The following is a 14,423-nucleotide window of genomic DNA, read 5'->3' as shown; positions in this document are numbered from 1 at the left end:
GCACCTTACCTTTTTGCATCAATGGGGTTTATATTTTAAAGCCAGTGACGTGTCTGACCATTTATTAACCTTGGTTATCTGTGGGGGAGAGGAAAAAAGCATAAATTACACTTCACAAACCAAATACACATAGAAACCTGAACACGTTTGGTTTTTAAAACATTTGAATGTTAAATGTAAGTGTCTTAACAGCTACCATCACATTAATTAATTGTGTGCAGCATCAGGGGCGTAGCACAAGGCCCCGGGCCCTATGCAGAGGCAGTCTTGATGGGCCCACCATTTTTCAATGTTATTTTTTTAATCACTAAATGAACCTCAAATCACAAAAAGACTTGATTCAATCATATTTTATTTTTCTGAATGAAAAAGACGTTACATGTTTACATTACTAGAACATTTATTTTTATTTAGCTTTATTACTTTAAGGCATAAATTAAATCTTAAATATGCCATTTTAATTTTGTACATTAACAAAAAGCTGTATTCATTATAAAAGAGAAACAAAACTTGTGTCACTCACTAGTCATTTTTATCTGAAAAAAAGGGCAAAACGAAAAAAATGCTATTGCTTACATGCAGAGATGGGCATAAATACATGGAAATGTATTTCAAATACAAATACAAAATACTGTGTCGAAAAATGTATTTAAATACAAATACAAAATACTGTGAAGAAAAATGTATTTAAATACAAATACAGTATTTTGTATTTTGAAAATACACAAAATACATGTGAAATTGGTGATTCAGTGCAAGTAGCCATATTAGGCTGAAATCTGGGCCTATTTATGAATGCCAAAAAGCATTTAGATGTGTGCAACTGCTTAGAAACTTTCATTATATTTTACGTACCTTTTGCTTTCCCCTTCCCCTTGGAAATAAAAAACTAGAAAAAAACTTGGTAACACTTTACTTGAAGGGGTGTTCATAAGACTGACATGACACCTTCATAATCATAACATGACGTGTCATGAACATGAAGAAGATTTTATGCATGTTCATGACTAGTGCCATTAAGTGTCATTTACTCAATTATGTAATTTTTAATGCAAAGATGACATTGTTTGATATATCTTTGTTATGACAACTTGACACATAAACCAATACAACACAACTTGTTATAAATCATAAACAAAATCAAAATTATCAAACTTAAGAAACATTAAACATTACATTAAACTGTGATTTAAATGTCATTAAGTGTTAATACTATGTCAGATATTATTAATACTCGGTCAAATAAACATTATGAACTGAAGAATATTCATGTTGCTGTTATAAAACTATTTAACAGAGTATTAACACTTAATGACATTTTAATGACAAATTCAATTTGTATCACTGGTAAAAAGTTATGTTTTGTCTTGGTTAATGTCAAGTTGTCATGACAAGTTATGATGTATGGGTTAATGTCAAGTTGTCACAACAAAGACATCTCAAACAATGTCATATTGCAATAAAAATGACAATTGAACAAATGACACTTAATGACAGTTGTCATAAACGTCCATAAAATCTCCTTCATATTCATGACACGTGTGATGTTATGAAGGTGTCATGTCAGCCTTATGAACACCCATTGAATTAAATGATGTTTTATAAAAACATAAAAACTTTTTCATGTGTCATCGACCCACAACCTAAACAGTTTATATGTGAAGAAATCCACGTATTTACTTCTCACCAGATGAGTGTTTGACAAATTATTCGGCAAACTACTTTCTCTCATCGCTGCTTTTTGATGGTTTTGAGAACAACTACTCACGAGTCGCCCTCTGTCATTTACAGAATTATACAATGGAAAGCACGTCAAGCATAAAAGCCTTGTAGGTTTACTGAGGAGCCTGCAGGTTCACGCCGTAGAGTAGAGCCATGCGAATTGCAAAAGTGTAAACAAGGCTTCAACTGCGCAAAGCTAAAAAGAAATCAGCAACTGTGTGCTGATTCCACCACTTGCCGCGTCACGTGTGAAAGCGCCTTTAAAGAAAAACAACACCGTTTTGCAATATTTTACTATGTTCTTACCTCAACTTAGATAAATGAATACATGCCTATCTTTTTTCAATATGTGCACTTTATCTTTGCACAGCGTGTCATGAATGTGTTAGCATTTAGCCTAGTCCCATTTATTCCTTAGGATCTAAACAGGGAAGAATTTAGAAGCCACCAAACACTTCCATGTTTTCCCTATTCAAAGACTGTTACATGAGTAGTTACACAAGTAAGTATGGTGGCACAAAATAAAACGTGATTTTTAAGTGAATAAAAAATGAGAACTATATTGTATGGCGGAAGAGCACTTAGTTTGCAGCACTTCAACCTCTGGCGCAGTAACATCATCACTCCTGTAAAGATGTTACTCCACGCTGAGGTCGAAATGCTGCAAACTAAGTGCTCTTCCTCCATGCATTGAAAATAGATAGTTATGTATTAATTTGTCTAAGTTGAGGTAAGAACATAGTAAAATATATAAAAATGGTGGTTTTCCTTTAAGTCAAAAGTGTAGGCCTATTTGTCAGCGTTCCACACTCTGTCTCAGTCGTGCAACATCACACCCAATAATTCAATCACCCTTGCTTTTTTCCCACTCCAACATTTAAATTATTGCCAACTAAAAGCTGCACAGATATATTTGCTTACCTGAACTCTGGTGTCTGGTCTGAACTAGTTGATGCATGAAAACAGCACCCTGACTGGTTGTACTGGCTCAAAGTATTTTGAGTATTTTAAAAATACAAAAATACTCATCTTAAATGTATTTAAATACAAATTACATTTCATTTTTTTCAAAGGCTTTAAAATACAAAATACAAAATACTATTTTGTATTTCAAATATGTATTTTAAATACATGTATTTGAAATACTGCCCATCCCTGCTTACATGCTATAGCTGCCTCAAATGTATAGTTGAAGTTTATTCCCTAGTAAATGCCCACTGGCGTGTCTTTTTGCTGGCAAAGTCATTGATGAGGTCCTGAAAGTCCAAATTCCTTGCCAATTGGCTTTCAATGGAGAGAAGAGCAAGACTGTCGAGTCTTTCCTGGCACATTGTTGACCTCAAGTAGTTTTTAACTAATTTCAGCTTGCTGAAACCCCGTTCACCACTAGCAACAGTGACAGGTAGGGTGCAGAAAATCCTCAGAGCAATACAGATTTGTCCGAAAATGCTGTGTAGCTGGAGCTTGTGTATGTCATTAAGGAGCTGAAGAGGTGACTGAATATTAGAAAATGTGGCCTTATGTATTGCTTTCAGGTGCAGCATTTCATCCTCAAATTCAGCTGTGAGGTCTTTGTGGTATATTCTTGTCAGAGCCCGGCTTGTTACTTTTATCTCCTCTTCTGACATATCTGCTAACTTCAGAATTGGTGCAAATGTTTCGCATATGGTGGCTGTGGTCTGGAACCTTGCCCCTAAATCACTGATTATGCTGTCCATTGCAACAAAAAAGACCTGGTTTCTGAATACAGTTGCAGCATTTTCTTCAGTTTCATCTTCTTTACTCTCATCTGGCATACATTTCCTTTTCCGTTTCCCCTTCTCTTCACCCTGAAATTGAGCAGGGATCTCCATGGCTTGGGCTACTAAGTAGGCCTCGGAAAGCAGGGAGTCCCATTCACAATTCACAACGAAGATCCTGCATTTCCTCTTGTAGTGCCTTGATGTTTGCAGCCTCAATGTCCAAAGAAATATTCCCTGCCTGAAGAACCAGGTTACGATTTTCCATACACTGTAGTACCTTTACCCACACAGTGAGTAGAACAACTGCATCAAATGTGTTGAAATATTTTTGTAGACCTTTTGCCTCAGACTTGGCATCATTTGTAAGGCTGCATGTGTCTAATACACATTGTAGTGCTACCAGAATAGAGGGTAGGTGAGTTGCCACGACTCGTATTGCAGCAATCCGGGCACCCCATCGAGTGTCAGAGAGACGGTGAAGAGAGCATCCAGTTTTTTCTTTTAAGATTGCCCATCGCTCTGGACTAGCGCTAAAGAAATTGTATAGGCGATTAACACTGCCAAACATTGTTGAGGCCTCGGGGCATGACTGAGCTGCGTGTACACCCACCAAATTGAGGGTATGGGAAGCACAAGGGGAGTATGTAGCAAGCCGGTTTTGTTTTAAAATCTGAGCTTGCACGCCTTTTACTTTCCCTGACATGTTGGCTCCATTGTCATAACCCTGTCCCCTACAGTCCTCTAATGGTATGCCCCTGTCTTGCAATACTGCCTGGATCATTTCAGAGATTTCCCTGCCTGTCTTTTTATAAAAGTTTTCAAATAGACAGAATCTCTCTGATATCTTCCATACATCACTTTCTTAATCTTGATGTACATATCTCAACAATAGCACATTCTGTTCAGTGTGAGAGATGTCTGGTGTTGAGTCACATATCACTGAATAGTAAATTGCAGCTTCTCTTTCTGCCAGGATAGTGTTCAACACTCTTTTGCCACAGAGCTCAATGAATTCATTCTGCGTCTCAGGACTCAGATAGTGTGTTAACCTTGACCCCTCTTTCTTCTTTTCCCTTATTTTTTCCAAGTGCTCACGTAAAATGGGATCATAATATGCCAACAACTCTAAAGTGCCAAGAAAATTCCCATTGTGGACATCATCTAAATTTGAATTTTTGCCTCTGAATGCAAGGTTTCGTAATGCCAAATGAAGGGTCACATGCAAAAGCCTCTGCAGAATTAGCCTATTCTTTTCTATTTCTGCCAGTAGTTGTCTTTGAAGGTGACCATCAACTCCAGTTGCTGCCAGTAAAGAGTGCTGAAGGCTTTTCCATTTTACATAGCACTGCTTATGGGGCATGTTTGTCTCATGTTCTGGCAATTTGTTGTACATTCTTTGCCATTTAATGTGTGCTAATTTAACTCAATCCTTGCTGTTCAGAGCACTTTTTGATGGCTTTGTCAGCTCATGAGAAAACAGAAGGCATGGGATGCAATAAAGAGCCTCTGCGCTCTCATTATGAATAAGCCAGTCTCTTTTGATTTTTTCACAGCCGTTTGCTGACTTTACAAATTCAAGATAAATGGGAAATGGTTTTCCTTCCATATCTTTTGGTGCCATTTTGTTTGTTTTCTCTGTACCTTTACTTGCCAGCCTGCGTACTATGGTGTCTCTCTGATCATTCGTTAATTTATCTGGCCATAGTCCTGGATCCTCTGGCAAAAACTGGTCTAAATTGCTCTGCCTACTTTTCAGTTCCTCATCCACACTGTGCTCAGAACAACACTCATGCTCCCTGCTCTCTTCACTTCCACCATCATCCTCAATCACATCAGAAGAAAATATCATGCACCATGTGTCAAAATATGATTTATGACCTTGATTTACGACCTAACACCTAGGTGTGAAATTTGTCACCTTATGAGTTGTTTGCTTCCTGTAATAAAATTTTATGGCGGCAATTGATGTTTATACTCAGGAAATTACTCAGGAAATTACTCAGGAAATGATGTTTTATCCAGGTGTCCTATAGTCTCTGTTGTTTCACGCCTCCCCTCTCCTACGTGAGTGTTTAAATAAGGTCTGGTAGTTTGTATTGTAAACAAGAAGACAGTGTGGTTCTAGCGTTGCAATGGCTGCTCCAAAGACTCCTAAAAGGGCCAGACGAGTGTTGTGTACTTCTCCGGCAAGAGGTATTGTGGAAATGGAAGAAAGGATTACTTTTGCTCCTAAGAAAAAACATAGTGTTAGTTTGACAAAGTTTCTCCATGAAAATGAGAAATTTGTGAGACATGATTTCACAATGTCTGATAGACGTGTGGGAAGATATTTGTTTGACAAGGAGTCGCGGTTCCTCAGGCTCTTTGCGGGCGATTTGGTAGATGGAATCACTTCAGATGATCCTAGTCTGATGTTCCCTGCTAAAGACTGGTTCATATTTTATAACTATGTTTGGACCGATTTGAACAACTGCGGCGACGACCCTTTGTACATCGCGGAGTGGGACAGTGAGGTTCCTCAAACAAGATACCGGGTGGTTGGAGACCATTGTAGAAAGCTGCCAGATGACTTTGTTTATATTTTTCGCTGCGACGACAAGACAAAGATCATGGAATATACCTGGCCAATTCCCGAGTCTGAGCATCACAAGTTCTATGACTTGGTTTATCTGCTTCAATGGAAAGATGTGCGAATGTTTGACAACATTTTTTCATGCATTGACAAATTGTTTAGATGGTGTGAACTTTATGATCGCTACACTTCCGTTAAAGTGAAGTTGTTCCACCCAGAGATGTGTGTCCCGCCCTCAAGGACCGGCCTCCTAACCCCACCTACCTATTACAGGCATTAAAAATGGCTCCAGTTTGGATCATTCAACACACTTGCTTAACGGGCTTCAAGAAACCATGGCTTCCCCATGCTACACCAGTACCTTTGCGCTCCCCGTACCAGGATTTGATGAAAGAACCTACAGTTGGACCAGCGCCCTCAAGCCGTGCCCCGCAATGCCTGATGACAATGCAACACCCTACAGCGGCAGCGACCCTCTTGAGACGGTCCCTACAATGCCTGATGTTGTTCCAACATGCTACAACAATATCCTTGGGACTGCTCCGGCAATGCCTGAAGGGATTCCAGTACCCTACAACCACAGCCTCGAGACGGATACTGCAAAGCCTGATGATGAGCCATCCCTAATGGAGGTTACTATGCCAATTTCTGACAACTCTTGGTTGGATAAATTCTGCATGGACCTGGGGTATCACAACCTGACCTTCCTTATGACTCCCTATGGTTGTACTGGTTCAGTAGCTGGAGCAGCACACTTTGCGGGGATCGACTCCACAGAAGGATGTATCCGGACTGACGGCTTTAAGATCATAAAAACAATCGTCGTGGCACTTTTGCAGCATCTTGTTGACAAAAAGCTGAAAGAGCTCTGTAGCGGTTGTGAGATTAATCATCCTAGTCAACTTAGGCACAGGTGTATTTTTGAGGCTAATGCCTATTTCTTTGACTTTTAGTTTGAGGAACTGTCACGTGCTCTGTTCAAGCCAGAGCTCAAACATATCATTTCTCAAGCATTAAGCCATTGTGGATTAAAGATTCATCCTCTGAGGGTTCAGGGGTCAGTTGACAGCATCTTGCACGAACTGCGTGAGGAAATTTTTATTGTGGAAAAGGAGGCCGGTCCTTGAGGGCGGGACACACCTCTCTGGGTGGAACAACTTCACTTTAACGAAAGTGTAGCGATCATAAAGTTCACACCATCTAAACAATTTGTCAATGCATGAAAAAATGTTGTCAAACATTCGCACATCTTTCCATTGAAGCAGATAAACCAAGTCATAGAACTTGTGATGCTCAGACTCGGGAATTGGCCAGGTATATTCCATGATCTTTGTCTTGTCGTCGCAGCGAAAAATATAAACAAAGTCATCTGGCAGCTTTCTACAATGGTCTCCAACCACCCGGTATCTTGTTTGAGGAACCTCACTGTCCCACTCCGCGATGTACAAAGGGTCGTCGCCGCAGTTGTTCAAATCGGTCCAAACATAGTTATAAAATATGAACCAGTCTTTAGCAGGGAACATCAGACTAAGATCATCCGAAGTGATTCCATCTACCAAATCGCCCGCAAAGAGCCTGAGGAACCGCGACTCCTTGTCAAACAGATATCTTCCCACACATCTATCAGACATTGTGAAATCATGTCTCACAAATTTCTCATTTTCATGGAGAAACTTTGTCAAACTAACACTCTGTTTTTTCTTAGGAGCAAAAGTAATCCTTTCTTCCATTTCCACAATACCTCTTGCCGGAGAAGTACACAACACTCGTCTGGCCCTTTTAGGAGTCTTTGGAGCAGCCATTGCAACGCTAGAACCACACTGTCTTCTTGTTTACAATACAAACTACCAGACCTTATTTAAACACTCACGTAGGAGAGGGGAGGCGTGAAACAACAGAGACTATAGGACACCTGGATAAAACATCATTTCCTGAGTAATTTCCTGAGTAATTTCCTGAGTATAAACATCAATTGCCGCCATAAAATTTTATTACAGGAAGCAAACAACTCATAAGGTGACAAATTTCACACCTAGGTGTTAGGTCGTAAATCAAGGTCATAAATCATATTTTGACACATGGTGCATCATATTTTCTTCTCACATCTTCTCTATCATCTTTCTCTACATTAAGGATAAATTTGATATTAACCTCTTTTCCTAATTATAACCTAATATAATAAAACACACTACAATGTTGGTGTTACTTAACACCTTTCAGTCAAAATGGCTAAACATGGTTTGCTCTAAAGGAATTGTTCACCCAAAAATGAAATTTCTGTCATCATTTACTCACTCTCATGTTGTTACACACCTGTATAAATTTCTTTGTTCTGATAAACACAAAGGAAGATATTTTGATAAATGTTTGTAACTAAACCGTTTGTGGACCCCATTCACTTCTATAATAGGAATAAAGAATACTATGTAGGTGAATGAGGTCCACAACCAGTTTAGTTACAAACGTTTATTAAAATATCTTCCTTTGTGTTCAACAAAGAATTGAATACATGTATATAACAACATGAGGGTGAGCAAATGATTACAGAAATTCATTTTTGGTGAACTATCCCTTTAATTTTGAACTGTATTAGCTCACCTTGTCTCAAATCCAAAGAGGAGGATGAAGGGTCTGTTGCTACATCACTCCCTGATGTGACAGTTTCTGAAACTGAGGGCCATGTGTTCACAATGTTAAGATCTGCTTTTATATATAAATATAATGTTGACATCATGACATGATATGTAGCCAAGCTACAGATGAGCTACCAAGCTACCTATGACACTGATTAGCCTATAATTGCTCATTTTAGATATTGATTTTAAATTAAATGTGTTTCAAATTAGGCTATTATAACAGTGTTTTGTATGCAAACATTATTCCTAGTATACAGTTTATTTATTTAGCCTTTCATCTCAAATTTTATGTAGCCTATAACCAAATTATCATCTGAAAGTGTATGTTCTGTTTATTCAATGGGTTGTCTCAGTTCATTTTTAGCATTAATAATCACAGGGATATTCAACAGTTTAGCACTATAGATTTCGTGTTAGTTTAAGTCATGGTATGACCTCCGTTATTGTTTGGGAATTGCAAAACAATAGAATACAAATGGATTAAACTACTTAATTTAGTGAGTATACAATGATTGACAACATGTAGTTTGATACTTTGCAGCAGCAATTTTGTAAAATGCAGTATTCATAAAAATTGTCACTGGTGTTACTGTCACTGGTGTTACCTTCCTTATGGGTGTTACTGTGTTTTTTTTTCTTTCACATTAAAGAGCCACACAGATCCAAAATCGAAACTAACCTTTATTGCAGTGTGTCGTGTAGCTGTCCATCAATGTAAACAACGTGTAAAGTAGTTGAACCAAAAAGTGCACGATTAATAAAGTTATTGGCTTCTAAAGCAGGGAGTCGACTCTGAATCGCTGAAACGAGTCGTTATAGGGAGTGAGTCTTCTTCCTGATATTATCCACGTCACACGAACTTATCCACGTCACATGAGATACTAATCTCCGCCTACAGCCTTGCCTGCGGGAGAAACGAAAACTATGACCCGCCCACAGCTAGCTAGTGTGTGTGAGTGTAAACATCAGCTCACGCTGTTTTCAGCTTTTGTTGTTTTCACTACCAAAGGAGACTTTTTCAAGGAGGGATATTCTAAACGTGTCTGGCTGTGAAGAATCAGTGGTTAAAATTAATTTTTAATGGAGTGATTTAGACGTTTGGCAATGCAAGATGGTTCAGTACCCACTTTATTTGGAACAACATGCGTCTCCTAACCACAACCTGTAAGTATGATTATAGCTACATACTTGCTTAAATGAGTGTAAAATGTCTATAGTCGTTTTATTGCTTGGATTAATGATGAGTGATATCGTTGTTTAAACTCTAACTTATATACTGTCAGAGCCACGATAGCAAGCAGTTTTGCTATGACCCGGTTAGTTTAGATAAATGCTTAAATGAGTGTAAAATTGTTAGTTTCAATCGTCGTTTGTATTGTTTGGGTTAATGATGAATGATGTTGTGTGTTTAAACTGTTCATTTACTGTCAGAGAGTCACGTTAGCAAACGGCTAACGCATGCTTATTTACGGTTTTGCTATGACCCGGTTAGTTTAGATAAATGCTTAAATGAGTGTAAAATTGTTCGTTTCAATCGTCGTTTGTATTGTTTGGATTAATGATGAATGATGTTGTGTGTTTAAACTGTTAATTTACTGTCAGAGAGTCACGTTAGCAAACGGCTAATGCATGCTTATTTACGGTTTTGCTATGACCCGGTTAGTTTAGATAAATGCTTAAATGAGTGTAAAATGTTAGTTTCAATCGTCGTTTTTATTGCTTGGATTAATGATGAATGATGTGTATTGATGTTGACAATGTCTTCTCAGTAAATCATGTTAGCACGAGGTCAATACATGTTGCACTGTTGTTGGTCTGTGCCACCGATCTGTGGTCTGTGAGACTGATCTGTGCATTGTGTGCAAAGACACTCTGTCAGTTGACCAATCAGAGCAGAGTAGGCTACTGAAAGGTGGGGTTTAGGCAGGCTGAGTCGTTGAATGGCTTCACACAAATCGTTTGGGGATCTCTGAGAAATGGGGTAATTTTAAATTTATATTTTGAGAAAATTACAGTGTTTTTTGACCTTGCATGCATTTAAACCTGTTGTCCGGGACGTATAAATAGTGATAGGATGCTTAAAATTGTCATCTTACTGGCTCTTTAAATGAAATCTTTCACATGTGACATGATGATAATTTTAAATGCATTGAATTCCGCTACACTTAAGAATTAAGTTTTAAAGCTGAAAAAATTATAAATAATATTTCATAAACACCTTAAATATTGCTAAAGAAGTAAGGTAACACCAGTGACAAAAAATGGTGTATGCAGTCTTTAAGAACATGCACACAAAAAATAAAAATCATTAAGCTGTCATTTATGTGTACTCATATAGTCCACAAGTAATCTAATAATGTGGTCTAAGTTTAAATGTTAGTCATGATAAAGGTTATTAACCCCTAAAATAAACATCAATACATTATTTACTTACACTTATGTTGTTCCAAAACATAACAGCTTTTAATTTTCCTATCAGGAAATAAATGAGTCATGTATGATTTATTTCAGTCATATTTAGAATCGGGTTATGCATGCTACAGTATGTTAAGATTTAAAGGGACCACTTAAAATGTCCTCCAAAAAAAAATCAATTCATACTCCACACTCCAAACAGACGGGGGCAGTATACCTCCAGAAAGTGAGATGGTCTATTTTAATTTAGCAGCTGCAAATTTAGCAGCATATATCAAGTTTGATTTACATTAGCAACTAAGTAAGTTATCATGAGTCACAAAAAAAACATTCGGTCTCATTAAAATTGCAATGTTTTCCGCTACGTTTCGTGCGTCCATTTGGTGTTCATTATCATCGAAGACATTTCAAGCTTCTTAGCTAATGTTACATTTTAGCATCAGCTTGGTAGATAACGGGTGAAAACCAGATCGGATCCGTGGGTAGAGCTAACTATTAAACGCTAACAGCTAAGGATGCGCGATAATTTGCATGCGATAGTCATTGCGCTTCTCGTCAGTGAAGCCGGTTTCTTGATTAAAAGTGAATCGCCATCAGCTACTTTCAGATGGAGCCACATTTACTGCACAAAGCCGTAGTTCATGTACAAGCTGAGCATAGGTTATCGCAATGCCTATTATAAGTGAACTTCGAGCGAAATACCAGTGTTTCCTCTAGGATTTTTTTCAGCTGTGGCGGCAGGGGGCGCCCATAATGATTATAAATGTACATTATTTTTTTTAAAGTAGAATATAGGCTACAGTAAACTAACATGTATTTTTTATCATTTTCATGCTGTCATTTACTTTTCCTTATATTTATAGCATATTGCTTTTCTATGTTTGATCTAAAATGTATTTTCTTAAAAAACGTTACATAGCTACGTACGTAGTTCGGATATTTCATTGTAGTTTTAATGTAGTGTGCATTGCAAGTTGTGCTCGTGTTTAGCGTTACAGAGCTGTTGCAAACTCACGCACAGTCCTGTTTGATAATCCGCACCGCTGTGATTGACCGAACATCCATCAGCAGCAATTTTATTTCACACCCGGACCATTTGACATAAAGACGCCGAGCCGGTCACACCGCAAATCGCGCAGTTGAATAGAAACCTTTAACGGTCTTCAGACAGATCTTAAACACAAAGCACGGGGCCATTTAAAAACGAGTCGAATTTTGGTCTTGGATGTTAGACCCGCATTTTACTCTTGTCTATTTAGTCCTGACCTGCATCTACAACGCAAATGACACGCGAATTGTCTATTATTACACCCGTTAGATCAAATATTATGCGGTTCACCCGCAGGTACACCGACCCTGCTGTTTCGTCTGAAAACAGATAAAACAGTCTCACCGTCTGCCTCAAGTTTCTATTACCAACGTTCTTCTCTTCCACGGGAATAATGCAAGTTTCCTTACAAACAGATTCGACTATTAATGTCTTGCAGTCAATTTAATGTGAAACTTTGTGAGTGTCGATCTAAAGCACAGAAGATTGATTGACAGCTGAGCGGTCAGCAGCGCGCTACTGCGCTTATAGCCTATATTCTGAATAACTAATGACCAGATAAGTTGATAATATGAGTACAGTGATTCCAAATGAATCTCCAAAAAACTCGTAATATGTTAAATCGAAAGTTTAATAATGTCTTTTCTTGCAGCCCTGCGCTGCGTCCGTGTATATGCGCCGGTGAACATCAAATGCGTGATGACCTTGCACCTTAAATTACCCTAAATTTATAGTCATAAAGATAAAAGTAAAACAATATTCGAAACTTCAAATTATGTCTTTTTATTTGTATAAACTCATAATAAGGAGAAAACTTTGTGCTTATTTAAAATCATTAAAAACATGACGTGCTTTCTGCTGCTTTGGTCAGCGCGTCACAAAAAAACAGAAACTCAAATACTTTTTTATTCGTTTTGTCAATTTAATTATTATTTAAGTGTAACATATTTCGTATAGGCTTATTTATTTTATTATTATTTCTCAAAACAGAGACGTAGCCTAATCATCCTCTGTTGATTTAAATCTATTTGTTTATTAAACTAAACCCATGGAAGAAATTATGATACTTTAGGAGATTTATTTATAAATGAGTTAACACGCGAATCCAGAAAGGAATTTATTTCTAAGACAGCCAGTCTGGCAGGGCGGACATTTCTGTAGCTTTTTTGCGAGCTGCCGCCGTGGGTTTTGTCTAGAAGGGATACAGCAAATGCCGAAAAGTTAAGGATTAGATTTGGAGGTAGGATTACTAGGATGAAAACAGCGGCTCTGGCTAAATGAGATACAAATACATCCTACAATCGTGTGAAATTTTGTGTTTAGAGTTGGGTTTGGTTGAAGGATTAGGATAAAACAGTGGTCATCCAGCGAGATTTCGTTTGCTGTATCCCTTCTATCCACAACCGCAGGCGTGGCGGGGATGTTTTAGGCATGGCGGGCCGCCATGGTAGAATGTATATAGTGTGGGATTTTAATGTCATATGTTTTATTAATATTGTATTTAGAAGTGTTTTCAATAATCATTATAGTATGCTAAAGTAAAAGATTGTTTGTGTTTGTCTGTGAGAGTGGAAAGCTACCAGCTTGGGTGTGTGTGTGGAACTGCAAGAAGGATTAGCTGAGGAATGTATGTCTGGAAATTGTCAGAGATAAGAGAGAGACCAGAGAAGGAAAAGCAAACAGAAAACCATGTATTAACTAATGCTTTAATATTCACAGGATAAAATATGCAATATATTTCTTATTTAATCAGTATTAATCAGTGAATAATTGATGTAATAAATATATGATGTTGTCTTTGATAAATGTGTATTAACCAATGAAATGAAGGTTGCATACAGAATAATCTAATGGGGGGATGGCAGCTCAACTTGGAAGAACAGAATCTCCTGCGCTTGTTCTTTGTGTGTGTGTTTTCTTCCCTAACAGATGTTTTTTTAATAATGATTAAAGTGTTTTGCTTAGAAGTAGTATTGCAGTAAAAGATGTAATATGTGTTTATCTATTTAAAGAAGTTAATGTGTGCCTTATTCATATAACCAATTTTACGAATAATGAAATGATGTCATGATATTGAAATGTGTTTTACATAATAATCACTTTCCTCTTACAGCTTATGTTTTTATGAATAAATGAATGTTTCATTAATGATTTGTTTTTAAGAAAGCATTATAATATGCTATCTGAAGTCAATCATATGTGAAGTGGAGGAGTACTGGGGAGAAGGTGACGGGCTGCATGGCCCTCAGGGATGAGCGGAGAAAAGTTTGTTTTTTCTTTGTATGTGT

General features: G+C 37.6%; 1 long non-coding RNA gene across 1 annotated transcript in view; it reads left to right on the top strand.

Annotated features, from left to right (window-relative positions):
* The window catches only part of LOC141363413 (uncharacterized), a 418,471-nt gene that overhangs the window by 86,920 nt on the left and 317,128 nt on the right, over window positions 1–14,423 (top strand). The window lies entirely within an intron of this gene.

The sequence above is a fragment of the Misgurnus anguillicaudatus genome, unplaced genomic scaffold (assembly GCF_027580225.2).
Source record: "Misgurnus anguillicaudatus unplaced genomic scaffold, ASM2758022v2 HiC_scaffold_34, whole genome shotgun sequence".
In the NCBI taxonomy this organism is placed as follows: domain Eukaryota; kingdom Metazoa; phylum Chordata; class Actinopteri; order Cypriniformes; family Cobitidae; genus Misgurnus; species Misgurnus anguillicaudatus.
Note: the sequence above shows the minus strand (reverse complement) of the source record. Positions and strands in the feature narration are given on the sequence as shown.